The sequence below is a fragment of the Cydia pomonella genome, chromosome 12, assembly GCF_033807575.1.
Source record: "Cydia pomonella isolate Wapato2018A chromosome 12, ilCydPomo1, whole genome shotgun sequence".
Lineage (NCBI taxonomy): Eukaryota > Metazoa > Arthropoda > Insecta > Lepidoptera > Tortricidae > Cydia > Cydia pomonella.
In genome coordinates, this window is record NC_084714.1 from 15,858,260 (window position 1) to 15,880,212 (window position 21,953).

At 35.7% G+C, this 21,953-nt stretch overlaps 1 protein-coding gene across 1 annotated transcript in view; it reads right to left on the reverse strand.

Moving 5' to 3' along the window:
• Window positions 1-15,938, reverse strand: part of LOC133523708 (uncharacterized) — a 215,318-nt gene extending 199,380 nt beyond the window's left edge. Inside the window, exon 1 of the mRNA XM_061859391.1 lies at window positions 15,593-15,938. The gene's annotated coding sequence lies outside the window, so the exon portion shown is untranslated. The remainder of the gene's footprint in view (window positions 1-15,592) is intronic.
• Window positions 15,939-21,953: the final 6,015 nt, after the last annotated feature.

Below are 21,953 nucleotides of genomic sequence, written 5' to 3' on the forward strand. Positions count from 1 at the left end.
GAGTTTCTTTATATTCACAGATACATTTGGCAAGTTTCCTTTAAAACTCTTATATCTGTCAGCGGGTATGTCTAAACCAAGTCACATACTGGCAGCATTGCAGCCAAAACAGCGTATTTCACTGCTGAGATAATACAGAAACAAATTTTCACAAAAATTGTCATTATCTCTAAAACAAGACCGATTTCAGAAAACTGTATGATATTTTAGTCACTAAATGCTGTGAAGAATGCATCTTTACAATTTGTTGACCCATATGCCCACGGTGTATAGTATACATAGGTGTGTTATAAAAGTAAATCGTTTAAATTGCAAAAAAAATTAACACTGAACTTTGAACCATGCATAAAATAATTAACCACCATAGTGAAAAAAAAACTGAAGCAGTGTTTTAATGTGATGACAGATGAATACTAGGTCAAAGGTTATTTACCCCTTTTAGTGGCACTTTCTACTCTAACAGTCACCGGCAAAATCAATTAAAGCTAAGTAATAGCCAACCAATAACAATGGGTCACTCCGTAAGTTCTCCTGACAACTTTTACAAAGAGACTAATTTTGGAGCGTAAGCGTAGCTTACCACCGGTTTAAGTAACGGCCCGATTCGAAGAATGAAATACGAGAACGATAAGTTCTGGTTTAGGTAAGTTCTCATTTAGATATCGTTTGTATGTCGTAGAATTGACAGAAGCAGCTCGATTCGGGCAACTAATGTCACTTTGACGTTAGAAATATCGTACATAGATCTTGTTGGGATCACAGCGGAATCGAAATAAATGTAAATTTTGACATGTCGTTTAGTTATCGATGTTTGAAAGATCTTTCCAAGATCTTAAACGTGTCTTAATCATTCTTCGAATCGGGCCGTAACTATGTATAGGCAAGAATTTTAGGACGGGCTTCATTATACCTTGTAGATTAAAATGCCCAAAGATTCTTAACGATCTTTAAATTTGCCGTGAAACCTAGACTTTTATCGTATTTTTCTGATACTTGTGTAGTTATTATAATTAAGTAAAAAAATAGTCTAGATATTTTGGATTCCTTTGTAGATTCAATATCAAAATTATTTTCGTTACATTAAATTGAATTGATCTTAGAAAAATTATACCGATTGTTTTTTGTACAATTTACGATTATTTAATGTAGTATTTAGGATAAACATTTTATTTTACTCATTAAATTACATCACAAATATATACAACCTCGTTTTGTACAAATACAAAATACTAAAATAAACTAACTAAGAACTAGTAAATATATGTACTTATAGTTAATCTAATATGCACTTCCACCCTGTACCGTACCCGGCTCAAAAGTACCCAAAAAGCCTGCAGCATTTCCTCGCTGAACTGCAATTGAGATCTGTTGGGTTCAATTGGTTACGATTGTTTTCTGTTAAAGCAGAAAGTTGCCTTAAATGTTATTGATTTCTCTATGAAATGAAATGTAAATTTATTATTAAATATATGTCCCTATATGATGACACAAGTTCGAAATAAATAATTTTAATTTTCTATGAGATTTCCATGAAAAATGGACTACACATTTTCATAATAATAAATAGGTATAACAAGTTATTCTAACACGTTTTTATGGGGCTTCATTACCATCCGGCATCCGGTCATCTTTACCGTTACCTAAGGACAGGTTGTGACTTGTGGCATCGCTTAATCACTACTTCCGAAAACGCATAAAACTCTCCGTTATATGACTTAAGCGACTGTAAAAGATAAAGATATAAAAAGCATTTTTAACATATACTTACCTAATTCAACTTAACTAAACAGTAGTACCTACATATTTCTGGAAAATTACACAGGAAACAAAAGAAACACAAAATAATGAGAAGTATTTCCGTGTGGAATTTTCGCCATTTTGGTGTATTCTCGTCTGTCCACGACGGGAACAGATGGGAATAATTTCATTCCCATCTATCCCGGCCGGGCACAAATGGGAAGGATCCATCCCCATCTGTAACCGCCGCGGTTTCTTCCTATCTTTGTTATTATACAAATATCGATTTTGATAGTTGCTGTAATAAACAGTTAAAATTCCAATTTTATATGTTCAATTCCCCGACCGGAGGCGGGCACAGATGGGAATAAAAAAAAAACCCTTTATTTCTTGTAAGTAGTTACAGTGTCAACATGATTCGAAAAATTGGAAGGAATATCTCGTAATTATGATAAGTAGTGAAAAATAGTGAAAAACAGTTCACTACAAATGGGAATACACCTCGGAAACTTTCCGACGACACATCAGTAAGTAAAAGTAGGTAGGCCATACATCTACCAGTGAAATAAAATATTTCATTATTTCCCTTCTTATCTCATAATGGCCCGATCCGAAGTTTAAAATACGTCAAATATTAGGTCTATATACGATATAGATCAGAAAAACGTCACTTTTGACACTGACATGTCCGATTCATATCGTATAGATACGAGTTCTAGACCCAATATTTTGACTTATCTTAAAGTTCGAATCGGCCCATTAGGCACATCTAATCAAAAATCATAAGAACCCAAACATATCATGCGAGTTACTTACATCTAACAATAGTAGGTTTATTATTAATTTTCTTAGCAACATATTATTCAAAATATTTCGAGGCTGTTCTCATATTTAATGTGGAGCCAGAGCCACCAACTGTTAAAAACAATAGTTGCGTTAGGTATCTATTACCTAACACAGGTATTGTTTCCAAATCCACTTGTACTTAAAAACGGTAATTAAAAACGGCTGTCTGAAAGGACTCTCAGTAAAGTGGTAAAACACTTACCAATAATAGCTTAATAGCTACCTATCGAACCATTTATTAAATGAAAACGATACTTATAAAGAGAGGTTAAATATGGCATAATAATTGAGATCATAATGGGCTGTACTTACCTCCTCTACTTAGATATATTATTTTACCCGACTACCAAGAAACTATAGTGATTCCATGGGTTGCAGTGAATGACATTAATTTCAGTAACGGCTCTACTTATTGTCGACGCCTTTATTTCGGGAAAAATACATATAAAATGGGAGACGAATAAATGGTTTATGTCAGCGACGTTGGTCAAATAAATATAAATGTTCCTCCATTTTTCTCAAACGAGTAGGCTGAATTCTTTAAACAGTTCGTATTTATGTACAGTCAAGGTACTCGATATCGGCATGGGCAAATTGGCAAAAATATGTACACTCGACCTTATTGCCTTAGGGAGGGAGTATTTAATATTGCACTGTACGGTAGGTTAGTATTGAATACAGTTCAGCAGTAACAAAGTTGTCAAACACCAAAACTTGATTGAAAAAGTCAGTCACGCATTACCAGTGTCGAAACCGTATTAAAAAGAAATATCTGTAGTGTTGTCGTGACACGGTTAGTGAAAAAATCTATATTTGGAGGCGATTGCAGTATTTAGCCAATGGCGGCGGTGAATGCGACGAGGCTGCGCCAGCGCCGAGGCCGAGGTCCGAGGGTAGGCGAGCACGCAAGTGCGATCGATACTCTATATGTAATATTTTAAAAAGTGGGTATGAATGTCATCATCATTATCGACCTACTTAATTACATCTGACTGTTGGACACAGACCTCCTCCAGACCGAGTTGAGAATGAGGAACGTGAATGAGACAGGCTCCAAATCCCAATAATGCGTGGTTAAGACCAGTCAAGTACCATACGTGACCGATTGTGATGAATGGTGTCATGGTCGATGTATGATCCACATTAGGTCATCTAAAATTTGGCATCTAGTACCTATCGCCATGAATTATAAACCGAAATAAATGTCATATACAAAGGAAAAGTGACCAAGGCCTCCAGTGCTGGAATTGAACCAGCGTCCACTGCTATAGTTAAACAGCTTTATTCATTATAATAATTATTATAAAAAGCTTTCATTCACTGATGTCCAAAAAAGGTAGCATAAACTTGTGTGTCCGGCAGTACTCCACTAAACGGATTTTCTCAGTTCACGACTTCTCAGGTCCGTCTTGTCTCGACCGAAACCTTGAAACTAACCTAGTCTGTATTGATTTATGTATACAAATCACTTCTATATTATTATAACAGTAATACGAACCGTGACTTCCTCCGATTACCTAAGTAAATTGTAACGTGAGAATTAATTGATAATTTGTGTTGAAATTTAAAAAACACGTGTGATAGTTTCATAGGACATAGGCCTTCGCAAGACTTTCATAGTTAGGAAAACACTAAAAAAGTTCGTTAAAAAATCTTTTCATGGTTCCGTAGTCAACTAAGGAGTGGGAACCCTTATAGATTCGCCATGTCCGTCTGTCTGTCGGTCAGTCCGTCCCCGTACGGCTTAGCTAGTGACTAGTAGTGATAGTAAGCTGTAATTTTTATTTTTAGGATAGATGGATAAATATACATCGTAAAACTGTATTAAGTTATGTGTTTAATTGTATTTTTTCATCATGAATAGCCTCTAAGCTTCTAGGCTTATTCAGAATAGTAGGTAATTCGTTGTTACGGATAGCATTTCTGGTTGAAGAAATATCATTGTTGATAGCTGACGGATCATATACATAACCGTTTAATAACTTGAAGTAACTATCTGAATAGGCCTCTCAGTATGATAAAAAAACAGCCATTTGCTTAACATTTTTTTTTTAATAATGTCTACACCTTTCCATGGTTCAGATATTTCTTCATGTACTAGGTACATAAGAACTTACCTGTTACAAGTACACAAGGTGACAGTCATATCTTTGTTCGGAGTATGCCCTTACAGTGGGAGGGAGTGGGCCTCCTTGGATTGCGATCGAAACCTGATTCGGAAACATCGAGATAAAACTTCAATAAAACCTTTGACATGAATGAAATTAAAAAAAAAACAGTTGTTTTGTGTTCTTTAACTAGTTACAATATGAATTATAAACTGAATTAGATGTCATATACGTTATATATACTAAATAATAAGATATTTTCCAGTGGCTTTAGTATAATATAAAAATTTAATATCATTTATTTTCAGGTAACTAGTAATCTAAAAATCATTTTGACGATGCATTTTTCTATTGCGCCACCTGTTCCGGTGCGAGATTCGGCAGATCCCCACGAAACCGCCGAAATATCACACCATTCGGCCAGAAGTCCGCGCTCGCGATTGTTTCCAGCCGCGGCCGCGGGACCCGCGTCACAAACGAGCTGAAGTGCACGTAATGCCGCGATCGCAGCTGGAATACTTTCAGCTCGTAACGGATCTTCTTACGGACATATTCCACTATATCTTCTGCCGTGGCGGAAACATAATATTTCAGGTATTTTGACTTCTTAATAAAAATAATATTATATTCCGAATAGTTTTAGGACTAACCGAATTCAATATTGATGCTTGTTGCATGTTGAAATAACGTTGCGAAAATTGCATATTTTCGTTAAAATAGGTACTTAACGAATTGTGCATATAAAATAGGTATATTTGCAAATGTCAAGTAGAGGAGTGGTGTTAGACGATAAAACGTAATTGCTTTTAATGAATTAACTATTCCAATGTGACACGCAACAATAAAAATAAATTTCCCGTCTTTAAGACGCTCCGTGAAATCCATGCAGGGGTACTTTAGAAAAGCACTTGTTTTATTTTAATTACAGAAAAAAATAAGGTAAATCTTCGAACGGTCCACTTAATTAAAAAAGCTATTTCGCACACCTTAATTGGTTTCCATTTAAGAAAAACAAAATAAGTACCAATTTTCCTTTTTAAAATACTGGCCATTAAAATAGTCGAAAGAAAATAAACTTCTTTTAATTTTAATTACGGCATATCATTTATTACAAAACTTTGACATGCCATTTATTAGGTTGGTGGGTATTTATTAAGTTGCTATATAAAATACCTGTCATACGAGTGAGAGGAAGGACCTTCGACCAAAGTCGACGAAAAAAAAACATCGCAAACACAAATCGTTAAAAATCTAGACACTAGTTTAAGCGACTTTTAAACATAATTATGACGCGAAATGATTGTGTAGATAAAGACGAATAAATGTAAAAGACTGCTAATCTCACAAAGTCGCGTTACTTGTCAAATTTATACTACCTCCGTTTAAGCGAAGTAACTCATCTAGCGAGCGCTCTAAAATAATGATAATAGATGGCATTACTATGTTTATCGAAAATTAAAACGTCTTACAATGAATATCTATATAAGAGAGAAGCAGCAAACAGGGCTGCTTGGAGGAGAATTGGAGAGGGGTATGCCCTACAGTGAAAGAAGAGATGACAATAAATATCGCAACTAGCTCTCTAATGTCACGTCACGTCACACCATCAATAATGATGACGAGAACGCACCTCCATATGAGTAACCATTCTTTATTATTTGCAGGTCTATAAGAAGGCAAATAAAGTAAGATCCGGTAGAAACTCAACACTATACGCTGAAATCGAATTTCTTGTATCACTCGACATAATATCATGGAACAATGGCGCAGAAGACGGAAACAGAAAACTGTTCGTAGGAAATGCATGGGACACACGGCTGGGAAGGGCGTCCGGCCTTTCCTCCTGTGTAATGGGTCGCTTAGTAACAGATCAATTGTTGTAAAATAGTAACATAAACAAATTTAATTCTTGAAACATACAGGCCAATTCGAACACATTGACATCAGATCTGTCGATAACTGAATGACATAGATGTAATGTTGATATCAGTGTATGTCTAAGGGCCTGTTAACTATTTTAATTATAATAACCTTTTTGAAAGCGCCATTGCAACATTAAAATATTGCAGGTACAGATAATTAAAACTAAACATATGAAATAGGTCTAATACCTATTTCATATTTTGAAAATATTATAAACAATTATTTGACGCGCGTAACGATATTCTCCGCCGGTCTCTTGCCAGCGTCAACGTGCCAGCTCTTCTTGAGCCTGCTGGTATTGTTAGAGACGATGGTAAGAGACCGGACGGAATGTCAATAATTCCGTGGACGATGGGACGGGTGCTGGTGTGGGACGCCACATGTGTAGACACCCTGTGTGTCTCATTTCCACGGCACAAATGCAAAAGCCGGCGCGGCGACATAGGCGGCCGAAAAATTAAAAAATACCAAATATAGGAGTCTCGGCTCGAATACGATTTCGTACCTTTTAGCGTCGAGACCCTTGGCCCATGGGGTCCGAACGCGTCTACTCTATCAAGGATTTAGCTAATAAAAATAATATCAGACGCCACCGGTGATCGTAGAGCTGGCAGCTTCCTCGCACAAAGAGTAAGTATTGCGATACAACGAGGAAATGCTACCAGCATCTACGGCACCATGCCGCAGGGGGATAGTTTTTAATTATTTATTTTAAGATTCGTTTTATTTATTTTTAAATTTTAAGTTTTATAGTTTACTTAGTTATATAATTCTGTTATTTGTTTTTTTTTCTTGTTTTAGCTTTTCATCACTAAGGTTTAATTGTAAAATCTAAAAAAATAATTCAATATCGGTTTTTGGTCCTCTATCGATTTCACTAATAACGTATTTTTTTTATTTGTAATGTATCTTTCTGTAGGTATAATTTATCCAAGTCTATGAGAATGTTCTAGTGAATGAAACTCATGATAAATTTTAATATCTATAAAAACGGATGAACAAAAGAGCTGTTTAAAAAACCTGCGAGATCAAGTTGGTACGTAAACAATATACCAGAAACTGGTCAGTATCTAGATAATATAAATACCGCAACCTGCTGACATTTGCATCTGATGAACTCAGTGACTCATCTTCAAGCCAAAATCATTAAAGATTTACAAAGTTGTTGCTAAAGCAAGTTGTTATAAGTTTATTTGCCAGACAAGAAACAAGTGATTAATATTTAAATAGAGACGTTTATGTATGTACAGTCGGCAAAGCTATTAGATTGGCACATTTGTATACAGAGGTGCTGAGCTAATAGTTTTGCTGACTGCACCTACCAATTTAAATTAACAATGTTTTATAGAGAACAAATTTAAAATGATGTATAAAAAGTATCTAATGATACTTTAGATAATGCTTGACATTGACATATTTTATAAAAATGGGCAAATATTAATTAAATACAAGTACTGGATGGGCAGGTACTTAAATACTGCTAATTTTAAGAATAATATAAACAAATTCTTTCAAATCATCGCAGAAGAAAAAAAGTAGTGTATATTTAGTGTTTTCACTGCCTCCAGTGACCTGGTCCCAGTATTATTATTTATTTATTTATTATTGCACAATAAAAATAAGTACAAATGGCGGACTTAATGCCTCAAGGCATTCTCTACCAGTCAACCATAGGGCAAAACAGAAATTCTCGAATGTGGGTGCAGTGAGAAAAATAATTCAAAAGAAACCAGTATTATCCGTTCCCCTCTCTATCTTTTTAGTTCATTATCATTTACATTATAATTTAATATAGGCTAACTAAATTAAATCTAATAAAATAAGATAGGAAAGAAAAATACCCACCTATGAAAGGTCCCCCAAATCTGTCCCCTGCGGAAGCGGGCCCATGAGGCTGGCTACATTCCCCCACTGGATGGCTTAGGCCTATTCTTTGGCCTAGGAAGGAGCCATATTATTATTTTTAGTTTAAAAATATTTTCTAGAAAACCAAGCATTTTCTAAAGTACCGGAGAAATCAGCCAAGACCTATAGGGAAACTGTTATCAACGCGACTAAAACTGGAAGCAAGGCATTGCCTAGTAGAAAACTTAATTGTTGAATGGTGTAATACATTGAAAAAAAGGATATTACCAATAAAGAGGCGACATACTCTTTTATATGAAAGTTAAGTAATTATAAAATAATAATATTAAAATTGCAGTGATAACCACTCATAAGCAAGAATCTATACAACCTAATGACAAAACTAGTTACACATCAGACTTAAAAACCTTGCAACTAAATAGCACTAAACAAATACATAAAATGTCACGTCCAAATACGCTCATTAGTCTGTCAATTTATTTTAGCAAACATGTCGCAAGCTTGACAGTCCTCTCTCCCCTGTACCAGTACATTGTTTCTACGCGAAACGTTACCTTGGCTCACGTGCAAGAAACAGTTCATACTCTGACATTTCCAATAACTTAGAAGAGTCACAAAGAGTGTTCTTGAACTTTTAAAGAACCACAAAGGTCACTGAATAATTTTATCTGTACATTAAATCCGCTAGGCGCTTTTACAAACGTTGTTATCCTTTATTTTATGTGCAGCCAATAAATGCACGTCATTGGAAAAAAAGAGGTACCTTGTCCTTAATTTTAGCATATTTTACGCATAAATGAAGGCCACGATGATTGTTTAGTCTTGACTTACATAGCTGAATCAAAGATAAATTATTTAATTACCTGTTGTTTCCGTATTTCATAACGGTTTAACACAGTGGTCTATCGCATATGGGCTGTTAGGATAGAGTTTCAGGTTGAATGATGAGAGACGTCTGCCAAACTGGATTGAGACTTTGCTATGGAATTCTAGCGAGTATTAACATTTTAAGTATGTTCTGATATTATATGTGACGGCTTAAATATCACAAAAACAATAATTGCATTAGATACAGTCAGCATCAATAGTAGCGGATGAAAAAACGCCTCAAAAGTATCTGATATTCCGGATAACTTTTCCAAATATAGATAAATCTCTAAAATTGTCATTTAAAAAGTATATCTTTTACCGTCTTAATTGTTCTACATTTAAAACCACCACATTTTGTTAAGCTGTTATAGAATACAAAGCTTTTGATGCTGACTGTCCATAGTATGAGAATTAAAAACGGCCAGAAATCTGAAAAGGACATTATCACAAGCCCGATATACACTTTAACCTATATTTGACTGTAAGCGTACATTTACGATATTTTTTTACAAAATAATGGTTATTCTATCTACTATTTAGATATCAAATCTGTAAGTTGATGCCAGTGTTACTTGTCATAGGTATATTTTACAAAGTATTATCACTAATGGCATGACACGATCAGGTCAGTAGACCATATTCGCAGAGTCATAAGAGCTACGTCCGATTGCAGTAAGCTGTACAGTAAAAGAAACATATAAGAACGCCTACTATTGCCCTTTTTTGAATCGCAGTGCAACATTAAAGAATATTTATATGTAAACATAAAATTTTATTTTGTAAGAAACAACCAGAAATGGTAATAATAATAAATATCAAAGCCACATAGGCGATATGAAAAAGGTTAAAGTTAAAGCTTGTTATCAAGTAAGGGGAACTTTTACAACCGATTGTTTGCCTTTTCATAATTCTTGAAGCTCTCCTAGCGATAAGGACTATGTATTCTCGTTGGTAGCGTGAGCGTGAACAAGTCAAGTTCTTAGGTGTCCAGTCTAAAGTGAGCTGTACATTCACAGCTCCTACTCGTATTCCGAGAGCGCATTTAATGGGTACGACTTGAGTGTCGACTAAGCGAGATTGGAAAGTGATTGTAATGACAGCCCTGATAACGCTGCTGTAAACATTCCAGTGAAGTTTTTTAAAGTACCCATGAACTAGTTTTATTTCCTAGGGCGGGAGTTATCTGAGACGTTAACTAGAGTTTTTGTATCTTACATATAATTCAAAATTGAGATGGAAGCAGACAAACCTAAATAGTGCCCTAAGGTTCAAATAACTCAATATTGCATTGAAATACTTTGGATAGTTCGTGAGAATAATAATGAAAGTAGAATTTCAATCATCACCTCGCCACTTTGAAGGACTTCATTGTTGTTTCCAATTTAAATTAATTTATTTATTCTTAATTATTATGAAGTTTACTGACATTCGTGTTATAGTTTATAGTACTAACCATATATTTTAACATATTGGTACTAACAATAACGCTCTCAGTTGGTCTCTCAATTAAATGAAATTGAAATTGATGCAACAGAAAATGCACTGAAACGAATATTTTTCCATTTCTGTATAAACTGTTGGGTTTTGTATTAGTACTGTAGATAAGAAGATAACGAAATAAAAGATATAGGTAATGAGAAATTGCTATTACATGATGTCGCCACAGAGCGTTGCGCAGTTTTGCACAACGCGGTCCACCGAAACTATCTAATTCTGTCTCGGTCTCTTTTAGGCGATTAATAAAATGTCTTGTAATAATAATTTATCGTAAACTAGAAAGTATGTCAGCCTATTGAAAATAAAGATCAGTTTCTACATCCAGCCTAATTAACCAGAAGGGCTAAGATGGTCGGCGTTTTATCATTTATCACCATGCCTGTCACGTTCTAACAAGTATATAAACGCGAAAGTGACGGGCATAGTGACAAGTGATAAAAATGGAACCAAAATGCCACCGCAGGACGTTAAGCCAGCATTAAAGCATACAATTTCTTAACTGATGAAAACATATACTCGTACCTAGTCAATTTTTTGCTAAGCCAATTCCTATACATGTAACATGAGGAAACCGAAAGATTTCAACAATGTATTCCTGATCACATTTAGAGACTAAAATGTTATATCAACTTTTCTGGATTTCGCCTAGTTTCAGAGTTATTAACAATTTAAAAAAAAAAACTTATTGTAACGCTTATTCAAAACGCCTTTTTGATGGCGATGATGCCCTTATGGAGCGTATTCTAAATACCCTTATTTATAGATGTCAAAAATTGACAAGTAACTTTTGCAAAGACTAGGTTTTACAAAAAAATCGTTAAAATTTATTTTCAGTGTCAGTTTTACTATAATATTAACTTTTTACGTACAAAATTATGTAAAAAACACAAAAAAAATATTTGGCGAATTTTACAAAAACTCATATGACATTTTTTCCTTCTTTTGGCCTCAGAAATGCGTGGTTCAAATCTTTCAGGTTTCTCGTCTTACACTGTATATATAAAGTAATCCATGTGTATTGTATTTTTTGGTACAGTAGCACGGGGCATTTTTCCGCAACTCGACGACTAGCGCCTATTTTGCGTGAAGAGGGAGGGGGGTTAGGCTCCTGCCAGCCCACATCCTCAAGGAATCTTATCAAATCTTTGATATTGAGTTCCTATTTCTGACTCAGAGAGATCTCTCGGAGAGCCAAGATGTCAAGATCCAGGACAAATAACACAAATCCTCGACTTGGGTGCCCGCTTACCATCAAGCAGCTGTACGCTTATTTATCACTACAGCGGAATAACAAACAGGTTTCTTGTTACAGACAAAACTATAAAGCACGTTGTTAAAGAAACTAATTTTCTATGCCTTAAAAGTAATTGCGGCGTCATCGTCACCCACGTACGTCTTGTCAATCAGGCAACTAGGTAAGAGTGCCACTTTTTAGATTACTCGACAACTTGTATCTCGCGTTTGTAGGTTGTTATATTAGAATTTCTCTGCGTGTCTTAGTTTAAACAAAACATAAACTTGTAAAACATTCAAGCACTATTTATTTACGGTGCTAGTTCACACTTCTATATCTGTCATGTCCCTTCAACTCAACAAAGTTTCTCTTTACTGAACCTTTTGGACAGCTTATCTAAAACAAATGTTGATCGTATACCTATAACCGTAAAGTAAAAATAGTCATATGGAACATTAAATTTTAGAAGATGAACTAAGAGTACCTATCGTGGCATCAGAGATTCTCCACCGAAAAAACATAAACGGTATCAAGCATCACACTGGTTCTCATAAAATTCCTTCTGGAAAATGTTTACGGACAAAACAAGAAATACAATATCTACTTAATTATCTTTGGAATAATGATACCTGCTCGTGACATTAAGAATGAAACTGGCTGAATTTTCACACATTTGCATTGTAAATAAGCAATATTTATAGCCATAAAAACATCCACGGTGGGTTCCCATAATGGCTATAATCTCGTAGAAATCCCAGTCTTGTCTAGCCTAATGGCTAATGCTAACGAGTTTATATCGAGTAAATTTGTCTAATGCGTATTTAAGTTAAAATGTATTGAAGGACTGTGGAAAATCACGATTTCCTCGCAAAAAGATACATGCATTATGTAGCTATGTCATCGCGGTGATGGTCATTTTGACTAACAAAAAACAACAAAAAAGATTCAATTTACACATCAGAGATGGTTGCAAACAGACATGCATAACATAAGTAATATGCGTACATCATAGGTACCTATTAAATAATGATGGTCAAAACACTTGGAATATTTAGGTATTTATATTTATCAGTGTACAGTCATGGATTTAAATTGTTGAGCCATATAGGGTCCAAGCTAGTTTGGTTGTCAATAGTAACGGTATGAAATGTCCAATGTAAAGTTAACGTGTTATTTCATTGTAGCCGTTTTTTTTTCAAATACATTAAGGAAAAATATAGGTAACCGGATAAAAACACAACAAAAATTCCGTTGTCATAAAATGCTGAGAGGAAAATCCTGTTTCGAAAATAAAATCCAGCAGTAGCAGCATGGTTCCATTTTTATCACTTGTCACTATGCCCGTCAATTTCCCGCTTACATACTTGTTAGAACATGACAGGCATGGTGACAAATGATAAAGAGCCGACCATCTTAGCCCTACTGATAACATATTCGAATTCTTACCTACACTAAAAAGGAAAAAAATACGATAAACAAAATTATAAACCAACTAAAATAATCAATTTTTCAACATAAGAATAGGTAATATTAAAACTTTTGAGCCTTTACTTGCTGCATTGCATTTTCAATGCAACTTTTTTTAATCGTCAGAATCCATCCGAAAGGTCAGCGCCGTTATCATTGAACTCATCGATATTTTAATGTACGTTGGTACTTGACAGTTGATGTGAACCAGACGTATGAGACGAACGCGGTTTAGGGTTCCACCACTCAATATATACAATACATAATGTGTTAACTGTTCTGTTTTTCAGGTCTGAAAGCTTACCGATCTTACCTAACACTATTTTCCACAACACAAATAATTTTACTCTAACCTAACCATTATAATAATAGGTAGTGCTTTTTTCACGTGTTATCTTAGAACTCTCGCTACACAGTTGGTCCCTGTTTTACTCGAGCTACTTAATTCCAAGCACACTCCCGCAACACTACCTCCATAAGGATGTAACGTCATAGTGCATTCAAGTTCGTATAGTACTTGTTGTCAATTGTGTTTCCGTAAACCCAGGCCAGATGAGTCAGAGACCTTTTCACCCAGCATTGTTCGGAAACCAGTTTTCAAACTGTTTTCTTAGATTTTCGTTTAAAACCCTTCTAAATATTCATTAGCTAACACCAACGTTGGAGTCCAACTTGAGTATAATTAAAAAAACCGGACAAATGCGAGTCGGACTCTCCCACCGAGGATTCCGTACAAATGTAACTTATTCTTATACAAGGTGCCCGCGAGAAAACGGAAAAAATTTAACCACGTATACCTGAGGTCATAAGAAGGAAAAAAATCTTATACAAATGTAAGTCAACACAAAAAAAATGTTAGTGTTTTTTTTTTTACTTTTTGTATGTTTTTCAAAATAATAAGTACGTTTTTGGAAATCTTATAGGTTAATATGAATTGATAAGTTTTTTTCATAAAAACTAGTCTATTTAAAGTGTTTCTTGTCACTTTGATATACTTAAGTATGTCAATAAAGTGATCCTATAAGGGTTCCGTTTTTTTCATTTGAGGTACGTTGGTGAAGCCAAAAGAGTTTTATAATTTTGTAGCTTTAAAAAATTAAAATAATTAAATCTTATAGGGACATTCTTACACAAATTGACTTAGCCCCCACTTAGATCCCACAGTAAGCCAAGAAGGCTAGTGTTGTGGGTACTCAGCCAACGATATATATAATATACAAATACTTAAGACGAAACTGGAGGACCCGCGCGAAATCGCCTTCTCATACAAACGTGGACTACATTTTCCTCTCTGGGTGTTAACATCATTGACAATATTTTGACACAATTTGTTGTATATCGACCACAGCTATGTCCCTACGTTTAACTTTTTCGAATTTTAATTATTGTAAGAGTAAGAAGCATTTAAAAATTTGTATGAAAACTGTTTTTCGCTCCTAATTTTTACAATAATCCAAAACTCGAAAAAGTCAAACATAGCTATTGTTAATATGCATCAAATTATGTAAAAATCTTTTCCGTAATGTCAATATCCAGAGAAGAAAATGGGGACTATGTTTGTATGGAGAAGCAGCCGCCTCCTTTCCTCTTAAATACATAGAACACATCCATGACTCAGGATATCTATGCTCATCACGCAAATAAATACCCTTACCGGGATGTGAACCCAGGACCATCGGCTTCATAGGCAGGGTAACTACCCACTAGGCCAGAACGGTCGTAAAAAAGGAAAAGGAATTTTCCGGCTTACCGCGTGGTAGATTTTTTTCCTCTATTCCTACTTAAAGTTAGTATACAAATATTAAGAAACTTCCTTTACTACTAATAGCAATACAAAATAACTTGTAAGTTCCTAAATATACCATACCTTAAATAACTTATCAAAAAACATGTTTGTTAGTCTGAGTTCGATCTAGTTAAAAGTGCACAAGTAGGTATGCAGAAACACTGATAGCATACCGGGTTACAAGGCCCGATAAAGCGGCATTAAGGCTTTCTCCCGCAGAGTTATACAATAAGCATAACTGTAAACATCCGCTCTTACCTTTACTTAAGCAAGTCCGTTAAAAATTCCGACACTGCTGTAGGAAACACTAACACTTCGATTTTAGCGAGTCGATCAAGTCTGATCGCACCGTTATTCACGTCATATGTGTGTCAAATAACGAGAAAAATTCTCACAATCTCCGTTTAGAACACTCACTGAATAACGTCTAGATAAAACACTTGAAGTACCCTTTTGAACACAAGTTTTCCGGTCACTGTCACTTAGTCCTTACAATTTGAATGTTTGAAAATGGAACGGTTGGCGCACGCGCCGAGTGCGCGTTCAACTCAGGCGCAGCAGAGAACCGCACGCCTCTCTCTCAAGCCAGCGACTGGCGCTCACCGCCGCGCGGCCCGTTTCGCAATCGCAACCTCAGTTTTCTTGCAATATCTTGTTGCATGGCAACTGTTGAAAATGCTACGTTTTAAACCTGTATGGTGTTGACAAAAACAGTAATTTTGCTATCGATTGTGGTTAATAGCGCGGCGACGCCTATCGCAGCGATGCACCACATGTAGCCTTGTGTTAATACCAGTTTTTAAGGCAATGAAAGTTTGAAATTACTTGAGAAACAATGTAAACTTAGCAAGTTAAAGAACTATCGTTGTCACGATTTTCATTTGGCATTACTTATTTTGTTTTGAAAATCCTACTTAGTAATAGACATATTTTAAAGCGTTCGATATTTATCAAAATAGGTACCTACCAAATGTTTTAAGTTATTAAAGGAAACTCAGTCTCTCACTAAACTCATATTTTAAATGACTGATAAAAAAATGAACTTATTATAACTTAACCTACTTCAACATTGGGACATAACATAACATAAAACCTCAATAACTACTCTATTCTTTCGAAATCTACATTCTCAATCGGCTCTTAAACAAATGACCAAAGCACTCATTTCACCAGACAATCAAACAATACTAAACTATGCGGAAGCCAAAACACACATCGCCAGATATTTCGACTTTGAAGTCACAACACTCCAAACGCATCGGCTTTGACTTACCAGTATAAATATCACCTTCGTTTTTATAAAGCTGTAACGGATATCTTGGTCAAGTTATATTGGAAACATGTGAGACATAAATAGTGAATTAAAAGAACCGCGATATTACCAAGATAAATAACATTATCGTCACGCGATGCCACGGACATAAAAATGGATTCCGATTCATTGTAGGCCTAATAATGCGACTTAAATCGTTTACTGTCCCATTGAATAAAGTTGTACGTAATCATGGACAATGTACATTTTTTCTTTGTCAACCCATTCAATATCTGCGCCTTTTCCCACATTTCCTTTTGAGGTTAGGGTTACGGGAAAAGGATGTGAGTAAGTAAGTAAATATCCTTTATTGCACCAACAATTATACATTTTGCATACATGTAAAACTACAATTATCGCTAAAAATCGATCTCTTCCAGACAACCTAAGTAAGTATGTACCTATCAAGGATCTTTCGTCAGTAAAATATTTATTTTTGGATGAACGATTTACATGTACTAGTATGATTTACACATGGTGCAATTCCCTAAATAAAAAAACTGAATTTAACCAATTTGCAAGACCGAAGTCATTCCAAAACCGGACTAGTGCGAGTCGGACTCGCCCACCGAGGGTTCCGTACAAATTTATTACTTATTTCTTATTTTATACATATTTTTTTTATAAATTTATAGTTTTGATATTTTTCCCTGTACTTTTGTACTGAAAGTAGATATTACTTGGAAAATGTAATAGTTCTAGGTCACAGGAGTACCCTATAAGTTTTGAGAGTGTTTCTCTTTCCCTTGAGAGTGTCTAAATATACGTTTTTGCGACATAAACGCATGTATGTGTAACGGGTGTATCTTTTTTTTCACGTTAACTTAGAAGTTTGTGTTTTTGGTAAAATGTGTGTCCCCCCCCCCCCCTGTGTGTAACTTCTAAAATAACAGAATGAAAAATCTAAAAAAAAAAAAATATACATTACCATGCAAACTTCCACCAAAATTGGTTTGAACCAGATCTCTAGTAAGTAGTTTTTTTTAATACGTCATAAATGGTACGGAACCCTTCGTGGGCGAGTCCGACTCGCACTTGGCCGCTTTTGTTCATAGGTTTTTTTCACGTTATTGCTCGGAAAACTTTATACACTTAAATTAATGAATAAGGGAATGAAGCGCTGGTAGCCTAGCGGTAAGAGCGTGCGACTCGCAATCCGGAGGTCGTGGGTTCAAACCCCGGCTCGTACCAATGAGTTTTTGGAACTTATGTACGAAATATCATTTGATATTTTCCAGTCGCTTTTTGGTGGAGGAAAACATCGTGAGGAAACCGGACTAATCCCAACAAGGCCTAGTTTACCCTCTGGGTTGGACAGTCAGATGGCAGTCGCTTTCGTAAAAACTAGTGCCTACGCCAAATCTTGGGATTAGTTGTCAAGCGGACCCCAGTCTCCCATGAGCCGTGGCAAAATGCCAGGACATCGCAAGGTAGAAGAAGAAGTATGAATGAATAAGGGAAGGGAGTAAGTATTTTGTCAAAACTTGTACTCTCGTTTAAAATTTAGACGTTGTATAGATTATTAAACATTTTAAAGTAACCTTAACCTCAAGAGTGCGTTTAACTGTTCCTGTCTATTAAAGGCTCTTTAGAAACAGTTCTAATATGTTACGTAACCATGGCTCAGACCGGTTAGTGGTTTCACTGCGTAGCCACAAATAGGACCTTTGTCTAGAGTCATCGTCATCAAGAACATGCGCGCTAAGTCTATAGGTACCGACTATTCTTATACTAATTTAAAATTCGGAATAAACTGTACCCGACAGTACAAAACATCTATTAAAATAATTAAAAAAAAAAAAGTGCTTCCTTAGTATAGAGCTTAGACATTTTTAAGGTAGGTAAGGTAAGACAAAAATAGTTCCCAAATTCTTTTACTTAGTTAGCTATACAACATAATTTTAAAAATCTTCACATAATAATAGTAGGGTCTCTAGAACAACAGTGCTGTATCAATCCATATCCATAATTAGGCGGGTAACTAAATTTGTACATTATGTTACATTTTATCACGCCAGGTGGCGCATTACAAAACCTTACTCTGCTTTACCATAATAACTGTCAAATAGCATACCTATATTTTTTCGTTGAAATTATAATTGCTTGGCCAAGCATGTTGTACTCTGCACGTGTACGCATCACGTCCATGAAGACATGCTCCGTAAGTTAAGGGATCAGCAAATTCCGGGTCTTACGCAACCCGGGGACAGATATAATAAGCCGAACCACCATAATCCTATGTTACCTGGTCTGCGTACTGGTGAAATTGACTATGTGTGTAAACAAGAAAGAGGAAAACCACTCTCCAAGCGAATGGCCCCACCTCGTATCCCTGTCATTTAAATGTATACATAGCTTTAGCGTGAGCCAGTTCATACCTGAACTGAGCCCCATTTACTTTACATTAGATCTTTTTGATACCTAAGACATATATGTAAAATAATACTGCTTGCGCTTGGCAGGCCATAACTCTGTAACTTTAATTATAAAAAATAAAGTTTTATTCTATTTTATTCTATTCTATTCTACGCATCACGACTTATATCTCCGACAGTGTCAAATGCGGCCACGCATTTGAACTGTCTTTTCTTTTACATCCAGGTATACCACAAAGTTTCGTTTTCGATCAAAAATTTCCAGTTCAAAAGCAAAAACTGCACGTTATTATAGACAATTTAAATAAATAGTAAAAATGCACAATATACCATCAAATGCAATAAGATGACCTCTTTTCAAATCACCTTTTTTAGCCAATGCATTTCTCTCTCAAAGCTTTGCTCGAAGTTCGCGTAAAGCAATAAACGATTACATTTTAAGTTAACAAGCAAGAATAACTGTCAAAAAACCGGCCAAGTGCGAGTCGGATTCGCGGACGAAAGGTTCCGTACCATTACACAAAAGCCGGCAAAAAATATCACGTTTGTGGTATGGGAGCCCCACTGAAATATTTAATTTATTCTGTTCTTAGTACTTTTATTATAGTGGCAACAGAAATAAATTATTTGTGAAAAAGCCTGGTGACAGACAGACAGACATACGAACAGTGGAGTCATAGTAATAGGGTCCTGTCCCGTTTTTACCCTATGGTTACGAAACCCTAAAAACTGCAACCTCACACATGACACAAACCGTGATCAAAGTACGGTCGCCGGTAACGACATCTGTACCCCTAGTGTAAATTTATTCGATGGCGTAACGTGACGTACGCGTTTACGTTAAGTCTCATTTCGTATGGGATTTTGAGTTTCCATAACGTTCCGCTTGGCGCGCCTTGTCTAAATCCCATACTAAATGAGACTTAACGCAAACGCATACGTCACGTTTCGAAATCGAATAATTTTACACTAGGGGCTCTGTTCATCTCATAGCTTTCAGTGTGCCTCCCTATTGTTAGACAGAAGTTTGACTTTTGATCGTTTTAGTGGCTCCCAAGCTGAAAACTTACACTAAGAGATTATTTTTCAGCCTGGAATACCGGATTGTTTGAAGCCTAGGAACACCATTAAGAATGACTCGGGCCCGGGGCGGGGCATCCGACACATCATTTTCTATCACGGCTGATCGGTGATCACATAGTGCTTTCCATAGAAAACGCAGCGTCTAGCGTGATTCATCCTGTACAGGATCAGAATACAAACTGCGGTCTAATAATCATGCATAGGTGGACACTGTACTATGGACACTGTTCTGGAGACCCTACACTTTAAGTAAATATAAAATTATAGAATCGTCACATCAACATGCATTTTCTATCACTTACACCCGGTAGTTTTCTCTACGAGTATGCTTTCAAGTTGATTACTTGCAAGACCTTTACTCTCAACGAGGTAATTTTTCTAATCGTCGTGTTGTGTTGAAACTTGTTTTCTATTATATTAAATAACTATGGAGAGTAGGTTTTTGTGTGTACCACCGGAAAGATTTCAAATCGCATAATTTTCCAAATAGTTAAATTTCAGAAACACTAACCTTTTCAGAAACTTCCGAGATTTTTTCTACATTTTGGAAACTTACCGCAACTTGCACGCATCATGGTGTACTATAGATTATATTTTTTGTTATAAATTTTATCAACAAACCTCTTCTATTACCGGACAAATATATATTTTTAATATATAGGTAAATGCTTTAGAGCCCATAGCTCCGGCCGCGGCTTGTTTCTATGCCATCTAGTTCATATCTGTGGCATACGTCCCTTCCTAAGACATCAGAGGTCAGAGGGCCTACCGCCGCGAACCACGTTCGACGTATTGCCTCTCTGTCGCACTTGTAAATTTGTACATAAGTGTGACAAGGAAACAATAAGTCGAACGTAGTTTGCGGGTAGGCCCTCAGATATCTACATTTAAATTCATTGAATTTATTACCATATTTGAACCATAAAAGGGCAAATAACAGACACATATATTTCTTACATTTCTATTTACGAGTAATAGAAATTCGAGAACAAGTATGTTTTCGAATCAAAGCACTCCTTTTTAGGGAAAATGATTTTACGCAGAAAACTAGAAGCGCCTATAATTGTTCTATGAGCAATAAAATTATTTTAAATATTAAAACATAAGTGATGCAGTATCATGCAATACATAAAAAAAATATTAGGTAGACCACCACAATATCTATGTCGTGAAAATAGTGAAATCGTGATGAAATCAATAGACCGGTGTCAAACGTCACGAGTGTGTCATTATCACATGACGAATCAAGCTTTACTCAACACGTCTTTGCTACAACCGTGTTAACGAACCGTTATTTTAGGGTTAAAATACTTTACTTAAAAATAAATGTCAGCCCGTTTCAATACCGTTATCACGCAGAAAAAACGGTAATTCTTCACTTGTTAAAAGGGCGAATATTTGCTTAACTACATTTTGTACGTTAAAGTAGAACAAGTTGTCAAAAATTGTAGGAAGACTGGACATAAATGGAAGAGAATCCTTATAGAGAGAATTTGTCTCTGTATTTATATTTTTTATGATTTCATTTTAGAACAAACTTATACAGTAATAATAAACAAAAACAATACACTCGCATTTGCCTTTAACCAATACATATAAGTCTTTAGAAACCAAACCAACCGTTACTTTACTGTATTAAAAAACAGAAATCTTCTTCCTCGTGTTGTCCCAGCATTTTGCCACGGCTCATGGGAGCCTAGGGTCCGCTTGGCAACTAACCCCGAGAATTGGCGCAGGCACTAGTTTTTACGAAAGCTACTGCCATCTGACCTTCCAACCCAGAGGGTAAATTAGGCCTTATTGGGATTAGTCGGGTTTCCACACGATGTTTTCGTTCACCGAAAAGCGA